Consider the following 24,389-nt stretch of genomic DNA (forward strand, 5'->3'; position numbering starts at 1 on the left):
CATTGCCATTGACAATAATCATCGTCTTATTTTGTGAAGATATCTTTTCAAATAAAAAAGTTCTCCTAACGAGAACAAGATTTTGATCGTTCACTTTGTATTGAAAAATTTCAGTTCGATATCTCAAAAACTGAGGGATGTAACGTAAGTTCGCGTATATATGTATGGCTAAATATACTCAGCTCGTTACGTTTATCATTTGTATATATACTTTTCAGAGTTTCCGACGTTTCGTTCTGGGTGTTACAAAAATCGTGGCAAACTTAAAATACTCTGTTCAGGGTAAGAAAAGAAACGTTAACGAACCTATGTACATATGTATATCGGGTCAGGGTATATTTATATTTCGCTCGAACTTGTCACTAACTTGCAGCATCAATTTTAGTCATCAGTGAGCTTTATTGCCGTTCGTTAACAATATGCATACATACGTACACAACATATGTGGCATGAATTATAAAACCGTTAAGAATTATATAAAGACTTAAAAATAGTCAACATTTATCGCTATGTGATCAGTGGCAGCGAAAATTTATTTATGATTTTATAAAAATAACTTTAGCTTATTGATTTTCATTTCATAGTTGAGTGAATGAATGCCAGTTGATTGTGTATGTATGGGTGTGTGTGAGCGCTCGTGTAAATTAGTGAGTTAATGATGCGTTGAAGGGCAAATGAAAATATGCACATGTATAAGTGTGTGTCACTTTTCCACAGACTTTTTGTCACTTCTTTATACAGAGTTCAGACAAAAGCATATCAAAGTTGCGCTGCTGTCTTCTCGTAACGCGCTCGCCAAAGATATCAATAATGAAATGAGTAAACAAGAAAAGTACATGATAATTAAAAAGGAATCCAAGCATACTAATTATTTATTTTTAACAATAAAATCGCTTGAGTAACATTAATTAAATAACTGTTGTTTGCATTTGTTTTCACCGCATTGCTATAGGTACCTGTTGCAAATGGCAGAAGCATAGAGCTGGTATCATTGTCTGGAACTCGCTAAAGTCCTTTATGTCCAATTATTTTTCGCACCCTTCTTGTGTTCGCATAAACTGTGAGTGCTTGAGTGATTTATTGTCACGGATAATTATGTGCACATCTGTGCGCAGAGTATAAATTGAAACACTTTGAAATTTTTATGTGATAATAAACTTAATTTTCATATACTACTTATTTAACTGAGTTTGCAAAATGCGCATTGTTTGTTGTATTTTTGTTTTTGTTTTCAATTTACACTTAATTAAGCAATTGACTCGCTTGCAACTAATTGAGATAACCATATAGCGAATAATCGAAGTTTTAATCGATTTTGTTGGTATTGTTGGCAGGAAAATGAAATATTGCGGCTTTGAAAAGAAGAAAAAAAAGTTGTTGTATAAATGAGGTAGGAAAAAAAGTTTAAGTTTTAGGCTTAAGTATTGAAAGAGTAATCTCTTTTTATAGAAAGCATGCATTTTTTGTATATTGCTTATATATTGAACCGACTCTGAAAACCATTTGAAATTTACTTTCATCTCTATAGTTATTTCTAATATAACGTCTAGTAAAAATAATTAAATCTATTATTTTTTCAATAGATGACTTTAGTAATTTTAACAGTTTAACAGTTTTTAACAGAAAATTTTGTGTTCCCTTGACTTAGTATTGTTTGAGCACGCGCGGACACACCATATTTTACAATTTTTTTCGATAGGGGCGGAAACGCAGCCAAGCGGCTGAAAATGTGAAGAGTGCTTTTGATCTAAATACTATAACACCCAACCTCGCACAATTTTGGTTTAGTCGATCTCGTTTCGGTAATTTTCATGTTAAAGAAGCATCACACTCTGGAGGGTCAATTGTCGAAAATATCAAAAACATAATAGAAATCGTCGAGTCTGACCGTCATGTACGGACTGTTTTGATTGTCCAAAAGATAAACATTGCATCAAAACCAGCTTGAAATAATTCATATAAGGCCGGATACAAAACGAATGGACCGTATTTCCATCTGTATAGTGCTGCACAAAAGTATCGATACATTTCTGAAGCGGTTGGTTACTGGTAATGAAAAATGGGTTACTTACGACATAATCAATCGTAAACGGTCATGGTTGAATCGTGGTGAGCCAGCAGAAACGGTGGCCAAGCCAGGATTAATGGTCAGTAAGATTTTGCTATGTGTTAGGTGGGATTGGCAGGGAATAATCTACTATGAGCTGCTGACCTACAGCCAAGCTCTAAACTCGAACCCGTACTGTCAGCAATTGGACCGTCTGAAGGAAGCAAACGTGCGGAAACGGTCAAAATGAGAGGAACTGTGTTTTATCAGGACAACGGCAGGCCACAAACTTCGATAGTGACTCGCCAAACATCAGGAAGCTTGGTTGGGATATCCATCCATTATGCATCCACTTTATAGTTTGGACCAACAAGTGGTTAGTTACCTGTTTCCGTTTACAAAAATGATTTTTCTGGTGAAAAATTCGCCTGAGGAGAAGCTTTTGAAAAACGACTGCCAATGTCAATAGGACACTAGAGTTTCTACGGGAGAGGCATTAAGAAATTACGTTCAAAATTAAATTATTTTTATACATTACAATTACATTAAAATTATACAAAGGAAGTAGCTTTGAATGGAGCTAATAAAGCCGTTTCGGATTTTATCTGACAATATTAATCTTTTTTTCAAACAATATTATATTTATTCGTACGCTTTTAGGTAGCTAAAATCCCAAAAACTAAAGTTGATGTGCTTGCAGATTTATATCTAGGCCAAACTCATTCCACATTTCATTTCCTTAAATATGTCTTTTATGATCTCGAGAAATTACGGCATTCCCTGTATATTTTTTAGTTAGAGTGATGAAATCTAAGAGACTTATTGGTTTCTCGATAGCACGCAGAATATTGAAAGTATCTTTGTACGGAGATTTTGATTGTTTCGGTATCCTTTATATATGCAATAACTATCACGATCAAAGCCTCTATCTTTAATTCATTCGATTATTCTACCAAATATGTATATGAACCACAATGGGCCTAACAATGTCTTAAGTAGCAGCTTTTTGATCAAACAACAACTGTTATTTGTGGCCTTTACTTTAGAAATATACAACGTGGGTCGACTGCTATTTTTAAATAAATGTTTGATGATGGTCGAAAATTAGAATCGAACTCAAGTCCTGCGGGCCGTTTGGTGACAATTCAAAAATCCTTAAAAGGTTTTTCATATCATAACAAACCAACGAAGTTGATGCAATACTTATTGTCTTAGAAGTCTTTAACTTTTATCAGAAATTTGTGGCCATATTTTACATTATTTGTTTATAGAGGGATAAATGTCGTTTTAAAAGTGTCCAAAGTAATATTAAGATTTCTGGTTCTAAGGTTAGCCAAGCCTAGCCGCGTAAGAGCTGAAGCCTTTTTCTTACTCCCTATCATCTCCATTCCTTCATAATATCTTATATAATTGGTCCGTAGAAAATAGGTGTTTATTAGTTGAAAAAAGGCAGTATATCAGTTCCAATTAAGGAGTCTACCTATAAGCGCCATGCCTGCATTCTTACATTAATTAATTCCCATCAGCGTAATATCAAAGAAATTCTTAATGTCAAACATTTTCAACTGTGCCGGCTCAAGCAAGTAATTTTAATTAATTTGCCATTACAATGATATCATGAGTAAAAGTTAAAGAGTATGATGAAATAGTTGTTAATGAGCTGGCGAGCAAGTAGTAAGCATAGAATGGAAAAATATGTAAGAGAGTAAGATAACTTGAAAAATTCTTCACAGGCAAAAATATGGTTTAAATAGTACATATTTAGAAGAATGAGAGAGAGAGAATAGAAAGAGTGGAATTTGTGGCAAGATTTCAGTGAAGTTTATTGAGAATAAATGTGAAACTGCTACGGAAAATGAAACCTCGAAAACAAAATCATTTTTAAAAATTATAAGCTCAAATATAATTTAAAGTAAAAAGTAAAAATATTAGTGAAAATGGGAACAAGAGCACAGTAAAACCTCTCCCAAAATTGCAATGCAGTCTTGAAAAGAGTATAGTGATATATCCGTCGAAAAAAAGACGTGATACTCATACGTGAGAATAAAGTTTTTAAAATAGTAAAAAATAATAAAAGGGGACAAAAAATGTTTCAGGAATATGTCAAACTTTTGTTGAACAAACTATACTATTATAATATAGTCACAATATTAGAAGAATATGGCAATCCTTTAAACTATTCATAAGGTACTATTGCTCGAGTGTATAGAAGTTTTTCGGATCGGTTTGTGTTAACAAAGGATTCACTAAATGAAGAAACTTTAGAAACGGCGCTTAAGTTGACTTCGTTAGAAGAAGTTACAATTCCAGATCTATAGCTGACTTTATACCTTAAAGAATTAGCGAAAATTTGCAACATTGCAAAATTTCGATATACAAGTATATTATAGTATACTTTTAGGTGAGTAATCGCATGGAGGTCAAAATATAAATATCCTAGTGAATAAATATACTATTCCAGATCTATAGCTGACTTTATAAAAAAACAATTTGGAACAAATGGCACCATTGCAAAAATTTTGCATAGATGAAGATATGATTCTTTTCCGAAGAAAATTTATCAAAGCATCAATACCATTTCTGCGCGAATCGAAATTATTTTTTGTGAATGGACAACGCCCTTGTTTGGAAAATAATTATATTTGCGTCAAGTTCGTTAAATGTATATAGTTCTGTTCCTCAACTCTCCAGATATTGCAAGCTTTTGTAAGAACTTACCATCATTAAACTTAGGCACTCAATCGATAATAGTTTGCATGAACGGGATACGATGAACCAAATCCAAACCGCTGAAAGACCAGTGAAAGATCCTGAAATAGAAAAAAAGAACAACAGCGGTTATTATAAAGGGTGATCCAAGTAGAGGTACTTATTTCAATAGCCTATTTTTGACAGATCACGCATGAGGCGTGTCATACTGACATGTTAATTTTGTTCAATATTATTTGGCATTTCATCATGGAAAGACTCACGCCTGAATAACGTTTACAAATTGTTCAATTTTATTACGAAAATTCACGTTTTGTAAAGAATGTGTTTCGCGAGCTTCGCTCACTTCTGGTCTCGGTCTACTGATCGTACTATTCGCAACACCATCACCCATCTTGAGACCCAGCACTCATTATTGAATAATATTCGACTGAATAGATCTTGTTCATCACGCACTGAACAAAATATAGCATCCGTAGCTGAGAGTGTACACGAAGACTGTGGAGACTCGGTCTCTCGGCTTGGCCGATTAAAAAAGCATACAAAATACAGCTTGTACAAGAACTGAAGCCGCTCGACCTTCCCAAGTGACATCGCTTCGCTCAATGGGTTCTTGAAAAGTTCCAAAAAGATCCGACGTTTTAGAGCCAAATTTTATTCAGCGATGAGGAGTATTTTTGGCTCAAAGGCTATGTAAACAAGAAAAATTGGCGCATTTTGGACAAAGAATAACCTGAACATATTCAAGAGCTGCCATTTCATCCAGAAAAAAGAAAGGGTTTGGTGCGGTTTGTGGGTCAATGGGATCATCGGTCCATATTTCTTTAAAAATGATGCCGGTTAAAACGTAACCGTCAATGGCGACCGCTATCGCGCCATGAAACCGATTATTTAATGGCTAAAATTGAAGCTCGTGATCTCAGCGACATTTGGTTTCAATAAGACGGCACAACTTTCTACACACCAATCAATGGATTTATTGACAGTCGGTGAACAGACAATTTCACGTTTTGGCTCTGTCGATTGACCACCAAGGTCGTGTGATATCACACCGTTAAACTTTTACCTCTGGCGATATGTAAAGTCGAAAGTCTACGCGAACAGTCCCGCTTCGATTCAGGCCTTGGAGCAAAACATCACGCGTGTCATTCACTAGTTACTAATCGAAATGTTCGAACGAGTCATCGAAAATTGGACTCAACGGATGTACCAGCTGAGATGTAACCGCGGCAAACATTTGAAAGAGATAATAATCAAAAAATAAATGCCAAATAATTTTATTTCAAATGATAATAAACACTCCCCTTTAAATTTGAATTGTCTGTGGTTTTTTTCTATATAATGTTATTGGAACATTTGCAGAAAAACGGTTCCAATTGAAGAAAAAAAAAAATAATACACCGTGGATCAATATAAACGATCGATTTACTAAGCATTCATCCCATTCTCTAGATCTGGCGCCAGCAAAATTTTTCTTTTCTTCTGGAAAAAGTTTAACATCAATGAATATTTATATGTTTTACAAATACGGCTGCAAAGAGTTGAAAGTAGGATGTAGTGCTCTCGATGGAAGTTATGTTGAATAGAGTTTTGCTAAAAAATGTGTTTTCTTTACAAATCGAACTTTTCGGCATTCCTTTTTTAGTTCCATATATTGTTAATATATATATTTTTTCCATTGTGCCTAGATGGAACATAGAGCCTCGATAAACAAATTATACAATAATTAGATTTATTTATCGCTAAAATCGTAATTGCTTTGCACGAATCACCGCTTTTCTACGCTTCTGATTCGCTTGTCGCATTACAAAATTTAAAACCGAATTAAACAAGTAAGGAACGATTAAGTTCGGGTGTGTAACCAAACATTTTATACCATCGGAAGGTAAAGTGGTATATGGGGTTTTCGTATATATTTTAATTAAAAGTAGGAAGTATTCCATTCCTTATTTACAATCTCCGACAAGAAGATATATTGATATTGGAAAGAGATTTTTTTTAAATTTCATTAAGATGTCTTACATATTGACTCAGTCAACTGGAACTTCGAAAATATTTATATTAGGTATATAGAGGCTAAGGAAGGTATTGACCCAATTTTACCAATTTTTGACACAAGGGTTTACTACTCACAAAAATGTTCTCCACGAATTTTAATACTAGAATTCACAGATTTACCGAACATGGTAAAAAATCAGCCAAATGCACTGGGGTCCAGATATTTGGTGTCTGGGTGTTTGAACAATTATAGTCCGATTTCGCCACAGTGTATGATAGGAACGGCTGGATAATCTTATTGGTTGACATTGGTCGGGTAGTTCCTCGGGTATAGGATTTTACCTGAAGGTGGGCGGTGCCAAACTCATTATACAATTTTTCCAACTGCCCATATACTATAAAACTTGGTTATGAAATTTAATACTTGTGGCTTTTATTTAGTGAGTTATTGCACTTTTAGTAGTTTTCAACCGAACCATTATATGGGGATTTTTACAGCGTATGAAAAACAGCTAAAGGACTTCTTCCCAGCAAGTTTGGTTGAGTTGGCTTCAGTGGTTTAGAAGATCTGTACATTAAACCGTTTAAGGGGCGGGCCCACACCTACTTTTAAAATAATATTTACCAACAAGTCTCCCTTGTTTTACGATCCCCTGTACCAAATTACAGTTATGTATTTTAATTTAGTGCTTAGTTATGGCACTATTTAACGACGTTTTGTGTTCGTGGGAGTGGTCCCATTACACCCATCCGTAATACTCTCTTGGGTGCCAAGAAATATTCAAATTCAGCAAGTTTCTCCAAAATATTTAAATTTTGCATGACTCTATATATGTGATACAGAAAACCGTTGGGAACAAAACTATTATGCTCTGTAACAACATATTGCGAGAGTATAAAAATGTAAACTTCGACTGCACCGAAGCTATAATACCCTTCACAGGTGCATTCTTTACCGCATAAAAGGGTATAAAAATACCTTTATATTGATTTTGGTCGCTCAGTTTGAATGGCAGCTATATGCTATAGAGGTCCGATCAGAGCAATTTATTCGGAGATTATAGCGATGCCTTTGATAATATTCTATCCCAAATTTTGTGTAGATACCTTTTCAAATGAAAAAGTTTTCCACACAAAGACTTGAGTTTGTGCGTCAGTTTGTATGGCTGCTATAGTTCTGCGATATCGGCTTCTTGAGGAGAAAAGACGTAACATGAGTTCGAGTATATACAGGCGGACATGGCTAAATATACTCAGCCCGTCACACTTATCATTTATATATTATATATATTGCAATTATGGGTCCCCGATTTTTATTTCTGGGTGTTACAAACATCGTGGCAAACTAATATACTCTGTTCAGTCTAAACTTGTATGTCGTTGCTCACAATTTTTTAATGCCTTACACGACAACTAGCAGATTACATCCGTGGGTTCATATGTATTGATATTTTTCTGAGCTGCCCTTTCCTTTTGTGAAGTAATAAAAAACGACATCGAAAGAACGACTTTTAACGTTTATCCATAATTTTTCCTTCAAACTCTGATTATGTATATATGTATATTATGTATATATGTATATATACATAAATAGATATTATTGTCATGATATTTTACGTGTGTACAGTTAAAATATAAATGACAATAATAACATATATCGTGGTTTACTTGGAACGTAATACTTATGTGTGAAAGAAACATGTGGTTTGCCACAATTATGTTGTTTATAAACACAACTGATTAATACATACCATACTCGTGCATACACAAGTACGAGTCCACATGTATTGCATATAAATAAAGGCATTTTTCCATGCATACTTAAAATTGCATTCATTGTTACTATTGCTGCTACTGTGGCGCCATCGCAGTTCAACGAATCGTATAAATGATTTACATTTAAATAACACTCATTAATAATATTGTTTGGTTTAATATCGGTTTTTCCCATATTTCAGCTTTTGTTCGTGCCGGAAAATGAATATTTAAAGCGTTAACGATTCATTAGTAATTAAGTTGTCATACATGTTTGTGGAGTCGAGGCATAGTATTTATATGTATATTTGTAATTATGTATATGAGGATGTGCAAAAAATACTCTCAATAAATCGGAACACTAGATAAATACGTGCTCTTCATCATTTGGTACTTTTAAAGTCAAACCGAGCCGAGAGAGCTCTGGCCTTCCATTGAAAAATTGTAATGAATCTGGGGTGAGTAAAGAGTGTACATAAGTAAATAGCGCCTATAACTACAATATACTTGTGCGGTTTGCCAAGATATGACGTAACTTGATTATTATGATTGTTATTATCTGAACATGCGTTGGCCAATGTTTTTTTTCAATATATGTCATGCATTTGAAGCGTATACAATAATATTTGTGCCTGAAACAGTTTTTTGCTGGGAGTTCTTCCTAATTTCATAATTACTTTAATATGAAGAAAATCCTAACCGAAAGACATCGTGTTTTGGTGGACATTTATGATGAACATGCTCTAGCCGCGCGAATATCAGACAAGTGGTTTGCACGATTTAAAAATGGTGATTTGGTGATTTTGGCTTCGAAAGCGAAGATCGACCTGAGCGGCCAAAAAAGTTTGATGATGAGAAACTGGAAACATTACTCGAGCAAGCTCGCAAAATATTTGGGAGCCTTTCAAGCAGCTATTTGAAAGCGCTGAAAAGCATCTGAATACATTCAAAAGCAAGAGAATTGGGTGCCATATGAATTGAAGGCGATTTTGTATGTCGTGTTATTTATGTGCTTGAGCGCTACAAAAAAAGTTTGTTTTGCATCGGATTGTGACTGGGGATGAAAAATGGATCCATTTCGAAATCCCTAAATATAAACAAGTAAGGAAGAGCTAAGTTCGGGTGTAACCGAACATTTCATACTTTTGAAACTTGCAAGGATCAAAGCCGGGGAAATACCTTCAGGTGTTGGATAAACTTTATATTAAGAAATGTAGCGAAAGGGTTCAATTTCATTGTTCGACGAAATGGTGAATGGATTGCAATCAAATTTTGTGTTTAACTTATTTTGAAGACCATAGATTCACTTAGTGCGATTACTATATTTTACTTCCCGGTAGCAAAAATTATACTAAAATCATTGGGGGTATAGAAATGTAAGGGCTGATTGCATTAATTTTTGACATTTCTCAGGTATACTTGAGAACTTAATTTCAAGCAATTTTATAAATATATAAATATAAACATATACATATTAGGAGTAAGGTCAGCCGGACGTTTCACAACCGTGAATATCAGTTATATGAGGCTAAGGCAAGTTTTCGGCCGGTTTTATCCATTTTAGGCACAGATTCACTTTTAGAAAAACACGCTCTTTCAATTAAATTTAAATAACTAGCACATTGGCTAATATATGTGGTATAAAGTCAACTAGAAGTTCGAAAAGGGAAGTATTGGTATTGAAGTATATTATTATCAAAAAAAAAAATTTTCCTCGAATTTCAATAATACATATATCTCACAGATTGACCGCTATTTTCAGCAAAAAGTCAGTCATACGCACTGGGGTCCACACTTTCGATATGTGTGGGCTTGAATAGTTACGGTCCGATTTTGACAATTTTTAGATTCCAGTTGGCATCACTTAAAGGAAATAATCGTGAAAATTTGCATCCCGCTATACTAATTAGAGCTTGATTTGTATACTGGAAAAGAGAAAAAATCAGATGGAATTTAAAGATGTGTTATATGGGAAGTCGATTACTATTCGATTTTGCACATTTTCGCACTACTACATGGGAATGCCAAAATAATATTATATACCAAATTTGGTTGAAATTAGTGGAGTAGGTCTGGAGATGTGTGATTTCACCTAAATGTGGGCGGTACCACGCCTATATAATTTTGATATCGCTTCTATAAAGCCTTACTGTATCATTTCGGATGTACAATTAAATGCCTCTGACGCATTTTGTTATTGATTTATCGCAGTATTAGGAGTTTTTAACCAAATAGTTATATAGGGAGTAGGCGGGGTTGTCATCCGATTTCACTTATTTTCATGCTGCCGCAAGAGGTGTCGAAATGATATGTTCTGTGCGAATTTGGGTAATATAGCATGAATAGCTTGGGAGATTTATACATTAAACCTATTAGGAGAGGGGCCACGCCCACTATAAAGAATTTTCAAATCACAGATTCCTCTCATTACTGCTATTCCTTGTACCAAATTACGTTTTGTATCTTAATTTGCGGGTTAGTTATGGAAATTTATAGGTTTTCGAATAATGTCATTTTGTGGGCGTGGCAGAGGTTCGATTACGCCCATCTACGAACTAGTCTTAATTTTTTTGCCAAGGAATACGTGAACCAAGTTTCATTAAAATCTCTAAATGTTTACTCCTGTTATCGCTTGCACGGACGGACGGACAGATCATTTGGATTTCAATTCGTCTTATCACCCTGATCATTTATATATATATACGGTTAAAAACTATTTGGAAAACAGAGGCTGGGAAGTTCTGTCTCACCCGTCTTATATTCCTAATTAATCCAGCGATGCCGATAGCATCCGTATAGCTGGTATTGTATCATCTAACGGTTCATTATCAAAATTCTGACAGATCTGAATACATTATAAATTATATACATACAATATACAATACATTGATAAGGATCGATCAGAGAAGCATTAAGAAGTACATTACAAAATATAGATTTTCTCGTTGGTGAACATTCAGAAGAGCACAGGTTATCCAACACACCGATAGCAGTGATCATTTTTCAATATAGCGTTTTGATTCTTATTTTACTTGGTTCCAGTTTTTTCTCTATTGCTGGATGTTTTTATTAATATTATATAGGTATTTCAAATGAATTATAACTCTGCAAAATGAAACACGCAGCTTATATATATTTCACAATTGAATGATATCAAATCCTCTACCATTATCCTCATCATTAAACTTCCTTCCTCCTCTTTATTCGTAATTCTCACACATCACAGGATCTGAATCGAAAAGCTTTTCCGATCTGACCTCCATTTTTCGGACCATTGAACTTTTTTCTCGTCTTTTAACTCTTATATATCATATCAACGTCAACCGGTGAAAATTTTGTTTTCTGAATATAAGAGCCTGTTTTTTGTTTAAATCTTCCAGAGCTCTTTAATATCCAAAATGCTCACAAAAAAGGTACCACCCCTTCAAAGATGAAGAAAATGGTCTTCCTTATTAACTCATCTGCGGTTTCACACTGTTCATTACCAGAGTATTACTATGTAATTATGGCACATGTCGAGTTAGCTGAAAACTGTGTCCATTGCAATAGTGGATTTGATAAACGATCCATAAATACCCGTACATATTCTCTTCTCTTCTCCATTCCTAAAAAAATTGTTTTTAGAGTAGGCTACAAGAGATATTTGCTATTGAAATTATATATCTCGAGATTGTTGCGTTTGACTAAAAGTGTGGAATATCGTTTTCTCAAGTTACAAATATGATTTCTTGTAGAGAAACTATCTTCTTCATCAAAAGGTGTTCCAAAATTCAATTCATTTGGATGCGCAAGACACTTTTCGGGAGAAATTCGAGTAAATGTTTTCATAGTACATACATTTATGTAATTTAAGTAAGCTGCTTCGCTGTGTTTGAGCAGATTTGATACTGTTTAAACCACAATCTCTTTCAACTATCTCATTTTTGCTGACTGTGAGATGCCGACCGTTCAGAAGTAGCTGGAATCATAATCAAAGCCTTAAGGCAAAGGTAAATCAGAGAGCTACTTAAGGAAGCTATTAATAATAGATTATGAAGTGATAGACACGACGCTAGCTCATTGAACTGCTCCAAAAGCGGCAATGACCTGTTGGTATCTCTGTAGTCACTGAAAATAGCCACTACTGTCTTTTACTCAAGTGGATAAGAATTAAAAATATTTTCGAGTACATTTAATGAGCGCAAGCACGTAACGCTATCCGGTCTTTGAAGTTGTTCTTTGTATACTATCAAACAAACATACAAACATATCTACTGACTTTGCTGCATTCAAGCTCACACCCTCGGGCTTTCGGCCTACTTTATCCATAAGTAGCGTAAAATTTAATTGTTTTACCTACAATATCCTGCACGGGGAGGTTGGCAGGATGAGCGACATAAAGCGTAAGATTAAATTAAATTACAAGGAATTAATTTAAACTTATGCTCATTAAAATTACGACGATTGTACAATGTACGCGCATGACAACAAACCCTTTACACACACAAACACTTGCATTATTTAATTTCCGCTATTTTATTCGCCTTTCGCATTTTATTAAATTTAACGTGCGTTGTAAATCATTTATTTTAACTGGTATATGTGCAATCCAGCAGCTTGTGGCAACTCCTTATAGTATTTCCGTTGTAATTTATCAGTTGTATAAATTCTCCAATCGGATTTCGATGGATTTAATTTATAATATTATATTACGGTTGAATATCCGATGCGAGAAAGTGATGTAGTTGCAACAATTCATAAGTAATTACATATTTACATTTATATAAGCATTTGTATGTAATATATATTCTATTAAATCACTGCACTTGTTGATAATCAAAAGTGCATTTGCATGTTGCATGCCACATGTGGTGGAAAATAATGGCATAAACTTAGGCGCAACACTTTGAAGGACATTAAGTTGTCAGCTTTTATAATAGTTTTCGATTTTCAGTATAAAAAAATGTTTCGTTGAACATTTAGCATCATTGTTTTACGTGATTTTAATTAACGCTCATTTATTTGACAGTCAGAGTGCTAAATATCACTTAAGTCTAAAGCTGTATGTACATGCATTGGGTTTTCAGCCCAAAATTAGACTACACAGAGTGGGGATCTTTTAACATCTAGCGAAACGAAAACGGAGGTTTGATTAAAATAGAACTCTTGAAAGAATCTTTACTGAGTCGTTATGTCGATAGAGATTTTAATAATGATATAAATTCCACCAAGGGTTTATCAGAAATAATCACTTTCACGATCACAGTTTGAGTTCAAAAAACTTAAGGAGCTTTCACTGACAATCATTACAAATTAAGCTTATTGTACAATCAAAATGTATATTTTATACTTAGTCCTGCCCTAAGTTCTGTTACAAGTTCAGCCCGTTATAAAATGTTTTAACAAAGTTATTTTATTTTAATAAGGTATATATAATATTAAATGAACGATGTACAAAATGTGATTCGAAAGGGTTGATTTTGCTTTCAACCCCCAAACGATTCGGCCATTGATCAGTAGCAGCATCCACAGTTTCTGTTGTTATTGACGACGCTGATGGAAAGATTTTTTTGAGACTCTCCAAATTTCTGTGGGGCATTCGACAGGCATGTTCTCCAACTTTGATCACAAACTGGATTCAAATGGCCAATCATCTGCAGCTGTGAAACAAGTAATATTGCTATTAAGCCACTGCTGTTTGGTTTTTACCTTGTGTGCTAGAGCAGAATCCTGTTGGTAGGTTCAATGTTCTCAATCGAAAAGAATATTGCTTAACTGCTTTGCCACGCCTTCTAAAACTTCCTGCTGGTACACTTTTGCCCCAATTTGCCTTTACAGAAGACACCTTACCAAACCATTACAGCAGCTGGATGGTGATCACCTTGAATTCTTGGAATAACATTTTTTGCGTCTTTGGAAGTATTTGCGTGGATTTTGTTGTTTTGCTTATTAAAAACTTCTTCAAAAACGAAAATTTTTTTTTTTGTAAAAATAATACTTTCAAGGTAACTGAAGAAGCCGCTCGCTGTATAAATTGAAAATTTTTAAACAGAGTTTATGGCAAGACTAAGTAGCTTTTTTAAGTATTATAGGTATGCATAACTTCTTCTATCTTTATGGAAAAACGTGTGCAATTCTCAACTAATACAGATAGAACGTTAAAAAAATTATTAGCATTATATACTTTTTCTATCGCAAAGTCGTTATCTGCTCCTATTTGCATCAACTATTACCCCTTTTAAACAAATGTTAAACAAGTGGTTATACTATATAAAAGTAAATATGTAACTCTCCTTGATCTTTTGAATACGTTCGGGCTATTTTCGATATAACTGAGAGCCAACGAACTTAATAATATTTATAGCACTTTAGTCCCAGCCGTATATGTTATATACTTTATATTTCTATACTGCATAGGTGGAAAATAGGGCTGTGCGTATTTTTTATCACCGCGTCAGATATACTTACTTTACTTTTCGAATACAATTTGGGGATAAAGTAACATCCATACAGTCATAACACTAAATTTATGAAAATAACTTAGTCAGGTCTTAGGTAACATATCTTACGGTCCTTTAAACTGTCGGTTAACATTCTATTATCAACATGAAATCATATCGAGATATCTAACAACTTATTTACTCCATAAAATCGGCACTTTTCATCTAAGGGGGCTTATAGCATCATATGTAAAAACAAACGGTAAAAAAGAATTAATTCTCTCAACTTTCTTCACTTTTATTTACTTATTAAGTAGCTTAAGTAAAAACGAATATGATTCAATGAGACTACATATAATTTTCCTTGAAACAAAGAAACCAATGCTGATGCCTTTAAAAATGCTACTAAGTGTAAAAATAATGATGATATTGATATGATATATGATAAAAATAATATGATGAAACCCATTGATAAATATTTGTTATATTCTCTTTTTTCAAATGAGTTTCATCCTTCAAAAATTATCAACCCTAGTCTAAGTGGAAACTGTGCCTATAGAAAAATTTTTCGAGAGAAGAGTGTAGATAAAGATTTGATATATATATATATTTTATCTAAAAGAATTATGCTAACTAACGCATATTATCAATTCAAGATTAGGAACGAGGTATGTACTAAAGACTAAAATTAGTTAGGGTCTCGCATCAAGATATTAGTCATCTCATCAGATGATTATCAGATTTATATCTTTCAACATAAGCTTTTACAAAATAAGTACAATTGCTTAGATTTGTGGCGAAGTGGATAGGCGGTTTTGCCTAAAGTCCTGTTTGGAAATGTATCTAAGCCTAAGGATTTTAAATATGAAAGAAGACGGTTTTGCTTCAGCATCTCGTATAAATTCATTGTCGAATGTTTAATTGGCTTTGCAATGAAAATATCGGATAGTCAAAGAGATATTCAAACGAAAAATACTGTAATTGTTGGGTTATAGGGCAGACGAACTCGGATGATAACAAAACATTCTTCCTTATAGATGATGTGCTATATGCCGTGAATTCCCATAATTTTATAACTCACTTTCATTAACTATTGCTTTAACATTATTTGAAGAGACTGTAACACATCTTCTTTAATTACAAAAAACCTTCATTATACCATAATAAGGTCTCCTAATTTTCTCTCCTCACTGACACAACTTCACAATTTTCTCATAGAATATAATCATATTGCACAAATAACAACCACAAATTCCTGCACTGAAAATCTGCGAAAAAATTATAAATTATGTGGAAAAAAGTTTAACATATCATTTTCCTTTATCAACTCAGACTCGCACATTCATCTTTTTAAGCGCCTCAACGAAATCACACGCCTGAGAAAAATAATTTGTAAGACAACAAGCATTAATGGACGCTTCAAAACAAACATTTTAATTTATGAGTTTCATTTTAGTTGAGTTGATTTCTGGTTGATGCTGTGCGCTTAAGTTGTCTGCGGCATAATTTCCACGAAATTGTACTTACGTGTATATACATATGATTCGCCAAACAGCTATTATTATATAACAGATACATATTCTAAGAATTATGTGCTGAAAAAATTAGACTCACGCTGAAATTCTAGGTATGTGATAATAATAACATACATATGTACTAGAAACAAGCTCAACACACTGTTATGATGAGTTGAGTGAGAATTCAAATCCGCCTAATTAATGGTCATTGTGTGTGATGAAATAATAATTCAAAAAAAACAATAAGAGAAACTAGAGCAGACAAGAAAATTACGTTTTTTTGTAGAAGTTTGAGTTGAAAATATTTTTATCTTGAGGCCAGTCGGCAAAATAACAGCAGTATATAAAACCTAACGAATGTTCGAATATGTGTTTCGGACCATCAAAATTACGTTTCATATACACTAAAGGAATTGGAGTTTTAATTAATTGGAAACTTAAATATTAGAAAGTAAAATAAATCAGAGACATAAATTGAAGCCGACTGGTGAATAATTACACTGTAGAGTACTAGGCTAGGTATTGGAGCAAACCATATTTTTCGAAAACTGAGTCTCAAGCAAAAAAGTAGTTTCTCCGTTTTTCGAAGTTGGCATACAAAGTCGAAATACCTTAGTTCGAATTTCGAAAATAGCATTTTAAGAATTATCATTATTAAATATTACATGCCATATATCATAGTCATTTACTAAAAAATTAAAAATGTAGACACAATTTACGTTTCCCTCTCATTTTAATGGTGTATAACATTTTGTGTCAGCAAGTATGTGTATATAATATATGTAAAAGGTACTAACACTAAGCAGATGACTGCTGACAAAGCGTGTCATTAGAAAATTTGCTGATTTTATTTAACTTATCTGGGTTTTAGTAGATGGCAAAAAGGTATGTTTTTGAATTGCAAATGTAAACACTTCCAAATTATTTTTCAAATAGTTAACTACAAAATAAAAAATTTAAAGAATGATTTTTTAGTAAATTTAGTGCCGAAAATATAATTAAAACGAGTAAGAAAGAGCTAAGTTCGGGTGTAACCGAACGTTTCATACTCTTGCAACTTGCGAAAATTAAAGCCAGGGAAATACCTTCAGGTGCATAAGGTTTGTTAGAAAAAAGGAAATCAATATATTTAGTATATGGTAGTTTGTGAACCAATTTTACACATTTTCGGCATTAAACTATAGTATATCCAATATTATACATTCAGTAAATTTGCAAAGGTATTTTACTTATTTGCTGAAATGTGCGATATAAAGTCAACCGGTAGTTCGATTAAACCCATTTTTGACATACAGGCATATTTTTATCAGCAAAGAATTGTCTTCGAGTTTCTATAACATGTATCACAGATTGACCGATATTTTCGATAAAATGTTCGCTGTAGGAACTGGGGTCCACATATTCAGTATATGGGGGGTTGAATAGTTTTATTCCGATTCAGAAAATTTTTGGTAATAATAAGGTCGCCCAACTCAAAGGCAATATTCATGCAAAGTTTTACCTCGATACATTTATTGGTGCTTGATTTGCATACTGGAAAGTGAAAGAATCAGATGGAATTTAAAATTGTGTTACATGGGAAGTAGGCGTGGTTTTAGTCTAATTGCACCCGTTTTCGCACTGAAGCATAAAAATATGAGAAAAATGTTATGTACCGAATTTGGTTGAAATCGGTTAAGCAGATCCCAAGAGTGCCTCGTCCACTGTCTAATTATGAACTCGGTTCCTATAAAGTCATCTCATAGCATCTCAGAGATAAAATTTTATGTATCTGGCGTGTTGATTGCTTGATTTATCAGGTTTTTTAGCGATTTAGGAAATATGCACATTAAAGCTATTAGAGCTATTAGAAATTTAAATTACAGATGCTCTTTTTTAATGTTGTCCTGTATACCAAATAACAGTCTTGTATCTTATTGTGGAGCTTAGTTATGGCAATTTATTTGTTTTTGATTAATGTTTTGTGGGTGTGGTAGTGGTCCGATTACGCCCATCTGCGATATCAACCGTCTTACGGTATCAGGAAACATGTGTACCAAGTTTTATAAATATATCTCAATTTTTACTCAAGTTACAGAATATCTAACTCGATTGGTTTTAGGTGATACAAAACTATTATACTCTGTAGCAACAAGTTGCGAAGTATAAAAAAGTATTTAAAATATACCTTAAGGTGTTGGCAAATCTTCATATTATAATATGTTGCGAAAGAATTCAGCATTCATTTTTGACGAAATCGTGAATAAATTACAATTAAATTTGGTATTTTATTAAGTTATATTATAGGTCATAAGCCCGCCGAGTTTTATTGCCAAATTTTACTTTGCGTCAGCTAAAATTATATTATTATCATCTTCAAGTGAGATATATGTGATATAAACTCAGGAGGAGGCTAATATCAATATATTAGGAGATAATGTGGAAATCGTCAGCCAGAGGATCTGAATTGATTATATTAGGGATCTGAAATTTATTTATTTTTATCTACACCAACTCCTTACATAGTCGGCACTAAACCACATAATTTTAAGGAAAACTTGTTCCTTTCATTTCATTAAAATATCACACATTTTTACCAACCTAAACGGTCTAAAATCAGCTGAAAAGTTGGAAAATGTCACCCGATATCCAGGGTGTATTGGGAGCAAATGAAGGTCTGGACTTTGGTATTGCACAGGTATACTCGAGATCATATTTCCAAGCAATTTATAAATAAATAACTTACACATCATTTAGTAGTTTTTAACAAAACCGTTATATAGGAGTTATCATCCGATTTCACCTATTTTCACACTGTCAAGAGGTGTTAAAAAAGTTTACCTCGTTCAAATTTGGATGTTATAGATTGAATGGTTCGATATTTACATTATATCCATTAGGGGGCGGGGCCACATCCAATTTTCAAAGAGTTTTTGTCTAGAGATCCCTCATTATTGGGATTCGTGGTACCAATTTACAGTTTTTAATCTTAACTTACAGCTTAGTTATGGCACTTTTTTTGGTTAATGGCATTTTGTGAGCGTGGCAGTGATCCGATTACGTTTTTCTGCAATACCAAAACCTTAGGTGCCAAGGAACATGTGTATCAAGTTTCATCAGGATATTACAATATTTACTCAAGTTATCGCTTACACGGACAGACAGATATCTGAATTTCAACTCGTCGCATCATCGCGTTTATTTATATATATACATGCGTATATAATGCTATACTTTACTCAATTAGTTTTAGGTGATACAAACAGCCATTAGGGGAATAAAACTATTATATTCTGTAACAACATGTTGGAAGAGTATAAAAACCTATTGACATGCATATAAAAAGCTTCAATTTCCCCCATCTACTCAACATACATTTTTTGTAATATTTAAAGTTTTTTTCACTCATAACTCCCACTTATCGTGTCACACATTCACTTAATGAAGTCATAATTAACTCCTACCCAATGCTTTGTTACATTTCTGCTTTAATGCTCGTATTATTTACGCTAAGCACAAAACAACAACTGACATGAAAATTCAATTAGCAACAACAAAAGTCGTTTTAAAAAAAATTAAGCAGTAAAGCAAATTAATGTAAAGGCTTAACACACCATTAAGGAATTTGTAAGAAGGTATAAGCTAAGTAGTTACGCTGCGCATACGCAACATTTCATAAATCAAAATTAACACAAATGTTGCTCATACGCCATAGACAAGGCGAAGTGTGGGTGGCACACGGCATTCCTAAGCATTTTAATAGCGATGTATTGTAATATTTACTTGTGGAGGTAGCTACTTAATGCACTTTTTATGGCATGCCAATAAATTATGGGAGTATTAAGGATTAGACTTTAAACTGAAAATTGGATTTATTCGTATTGCGTGGTCACACTAAAAATAGTTTTGAGTTATTATTTACTTTTGTATAAGTATATTTATCTAATAAGTTCTAAAATTATATTGGTTAATTTACCTTTTTAGAGTTTTAGTTTCTATGGGTTATTTTTGTCCAATTAATTCAAAAACAAAGATGAGCTTACAAAGGACAAGAAAAAACGTTAACTTCGGTTTCACCGAAGCTATAATATCCTTCACATATACAAAGGTTCCTTACAATAACTTGATTTAGATCTAATTTCGTGAATCGGCAATAAAAAATAAAATTTTTTTACATGCAGGCACTTTACTCCGATCGTTCAGTTTATATGATAGCTATTTGACATAGCGATCCGATCTAAACAATTTTTTCGGAGATTATCTTCTTTGCTTGATTGCATGGTTTTATAAACTTTTCGGTTTATTTTATTGGTTGGGAGTTCTACTGTCGTGATATGATTCTTTAATTATAATTTCTATGGAAAAATCGTGGTTAAATTTAAAGGTACTGAGTTTATCTCCCTTTTATTGATATCGTTGAAGATTTTACTTGAATGTAAAGTATTTTTCAAATAAAAAAAGAGCTAGATACTGTTGCTTGTGATACAATTTTTAGATCGCTTATTTTAAATAGAAATAAATATGGTCTATGCGAATGACATTTTCATAATTTATTAGAGACAAATCTTAAATTGAAGATAGCGCCGTGATATAGCAAGTTGACCTGCTTTACAGTTACGAGAAAAGTTTCAATTTAATATTCTCCCTAGGAACGAATGTTTTCACGAAGTAAAAGTTCGCTTAGAAAATTTGGATGTGATGCTGTCTCAGGAGAAGACTGTTTTATAGCCTTTTTCTTATTTACCACTAACTAAATGAGCTTCTTTTACGAGATGTTGCTGCTGCTCTAAAGTTTAGCGTTAAATTTAATACAGCAAGATCCCGCTTAACGCGTAGGATAAGTTTAATCAGAGTACAGCGTGATGTGAAACAGCGCTAAATGAGGCTATCATAAGATGTAAAAAACGGCGTTAGGAGAAGATCGAAAGAAAATTAATTAGGTATTAAATTGAATTATTATGTTAAAAAAAAATAAATAAATTAAACCAAACAATTATTTCTTACAAAAATATAAAAAAAATTAAATTTTAACTCTGTCAGATCATTCAGTCTATTTTGTGTTTCTAAATGTCTGCATTTTTGCCAAGAAGGTATCTAATGTAGTTTGTGCATTTTTGGCGTTCTGTTAGAAGCTGTTCTGTTAGAAGCTGCAGAAATAGGATTACATTTTAAATTGTCTAGCATGTAACCATATACAATATAAAAAAAAATCCCATTGAACATCTGTGACATTTTTCCATTGAAGGTTTTTCGCAAACTACGTTTAATGCTTGATTAGTTTTAACACATCAGAGCATTTGAAAAAAGACGTTGATATTAATATGTAATTAAATAAGTTCATTAGTATGTATTTATGCAATGTTTTGCGCATTAAAAAGGTATGCTTTGTGGTTCATATTTTCAATGAAAGGCAAAGAGTGTGTGTTTATATGTATAAGACAACAGATATATTTGTATAAGTACTCAAACCTGCTACCTATTCCTTTTTGCTACTATATACGAGTATATAATTACAAACACATGCAATTACACACGTATACTTTTATAACTGCATGTTGAATATGTAAAATAAGTAAGTTAATTGTGTAATCACCTGCGGAACCGCACGCACACATGCTTAGTAAAATGTTGCCATTGAGCGCACCTGTTGCCACTTGTGGCTTTTCACACATCGTGCTTTTAAAAGACTTTCACACGTTTCTTTGTACGCTTTCGGAGTAAATTCCACGTGTGATTTTATTGCGTCTCTTTTTGATACCACAGCTTTTCTTTGTATGTATATAATATGTAAAGGGTGTTCTTTTTAGGTTTGAAATTTTTTAGTTAGGCAATACTTCTTTCGGACCTGATCTTTTTTACAGCTGTTACTTGATTTACACTCAGTTGGGTTTGGCACTCAGTTTGGTCAGGCTTACTCCGGAACAACGTTGTAAATCATGCAAATTTATTACCAAATGAGTCATCGCTAGTTGCGCTTTATGGAAGTTTTTGCAAAGGATCTTGGTTAGCTTGCTTAAAAAATCCAGCTCGTGAAAGAATTGAAGCCAAACGCTGTATTTAAGCGTATTTGGTGAATGGACCCACCGATTTCGATTTTCACAAGACCTTTATTTTCAGCGGGAACTTTTGGTGAGCGCATTATCTCGTGTCGTAGGTCTGTTGCGTACCCTTAAAGATCGTGCGATTTAACACCACTGGACTATTTTTTGTGGAGTTAAGTGAAATAATTTGTCTACGCAGATACGCCTAAAACAATTGACGCCATGGAAGAGAATATTTGGCGCGTTATGGGTGTCATACCGCCCAATTGCTGTAAGAAGTGATCGAAAGTGCTGTTTCTCATTTTTAAAATGGCAAACCCTTGCCTATAGTAAATGTAAATTTTATTTTATTTTCTTGAAAACCACATGTTTAAAAAAACCCTCTTTATATTTAAAGATTCGCCTTTTTATTTCTATTTTCAACTTGTTCATCTCCTCTGACTTTATTTCTTTGTGTTATTTCACTTTATTTATTTTCTCTCTTTAATGTTTTTATATATTTGGAGGATACAAATATCAGTTGTTTATACAACTGGTGTTGAATTTCCGCAGTACTGCTTCTTTCCATCGATATAAGAGTAGTGTAAACTTAGCTATATCTCTTTTGCCTCCAACTCATCTTTTTATGTTCTTGTGGTTTGTAGTAGGGTGTTTTTATTTGACTTATTTATACGCAAAGCTTAACTGTAAATTATACTATTTACTTATTTGTCGTCAAAGAACGGCTTACTGAGATTACACTCGGTGACATTAGGTGAACTAAAGGTATACATTTTGTATTTTCCTGCGTTCTTTTTGGCTTGCTCGAGTTTCAAAGCTATTTTTTTCCCAATCTAAAAAAAGTATTCTGTAAATATTCATTATAAGTATTTTTTACTTATTAAAGAAAAACAGATTCAGTGTGTGAAACGTGTCTAAACCATATTGAACAACAAAAAAGTCGATTTTATACGATTGTGCTGCATACAAGTTTGTTATGTTTCGTGTTGAGGCAAAAATAAACTAAGTAAATAAAATTGGAAAGAAAATTTTTTTTAATAATAATGCTATTGTCTAAAAGGTTAGTTATGCATAAAATAAACATACACTCTCATGCTTTATCTGGGAGAGAAAGTTACAAGTTACATTAATAGATGGTGGATGGTGGTACTTGTAACATCCAAGGGATCAATCTGTTGAGGAAGTGGGTGCCGAAGTCCATTGGTCAGAGCTAGATCTGAGGGACCTTTTAAGCTTTTGAAATACTGTAGTATCTATTAAGCGGAAGTTTTAGCGGTTAGAAAAACCCCTGAGATAGCTAAAAATGCAGGAAACAACATAATGACATAGACTTACTATAAATATATATATAAGTATTTCAGATGGATTCTCATCCGTCCCTCAGTAAACGAGACTTCCTGGGCATGTTTCTCCATACCTTGCTCGAGTTCGCCCTTATAATATTTAATTTATGGCTTTTAATTAAGTCGAATTGCATTTATTTGAAGTATCGTTATGAAGATTACTTTCCCTGACTTTCAGCTCAAGCACGATTACATAAGATCAAGGAATCCTAGACTCCATTAATTTCGGTTTAAAATTGAGTGCATAAGCACAAATACATAGGGTTGTTTTATGGAACTACTGTGGCCTTGAGGGTAGAGGTAAAAATGTTCAGTAAAATATGCGTAATAGTTCGAGACTATTAATACTTTAGGTATTAAGTTTTACTACTTCTAGTTCTGTTATTCAAAAACATTTTCCCACTAAAAATACTTCATGTTTTATGTCAAGCCCCACCAATACTTCGATGTTTTGACAGAAATCTTTTGGTGAGACCGTCAAAAGTTTCATATACCCATACTTGAGAGGTGTAAATTTCTGATTGCAGTAAATATCCAAGTGGGTCTTTAGAGTACGTGGTAGACTGTCACTTACAGTAGTT

At 33.3% G+C, this 24,389-nt stretch overlaps 1 protein-coding gene across 3 annotated transcripts in view; it reads left to right on the forward strand.

Moving 5' to 3' along the window:
* The window catches only part of sNPF (short neuropeptide F precursor), a 164,802-nt gene that overhangs the window by 4,298 nt on the left and 136,115 nt on the right, over positions 1-24,389 (forward strand). The window contains exon 1 of one of the 3 annotated variants that reach the window (XM_070106792.1): positions 8,808-8,967. The exons of the other annotated variants lie outside the window; for them this stretch is intronic. The gene's annotated coding sequence lies outside the window, so the exon portion shown is untranslated. Of the gene's footprint in view, positions 1-8,807; positions 8,968-24,389 lie in introns of those variants that run through there. 3 annotated transcript variants of the gene reach the window in all.

This window comes from Bactrocera oleae, chromosome 3 (assembly GCF_042242935.1).
Source record: "Bactrocera oleae isolate idBacOlea1 chromosome 3, idBacOlea1, whole genome shotgun sequence".
Taxonomy (NCBI): domain Eukaryota; kingdom Metazoa; phylum Arthropoda; class Insecta; order Diptera; family Tephritidae; genus Bactrocera; species Bactrocera oleae.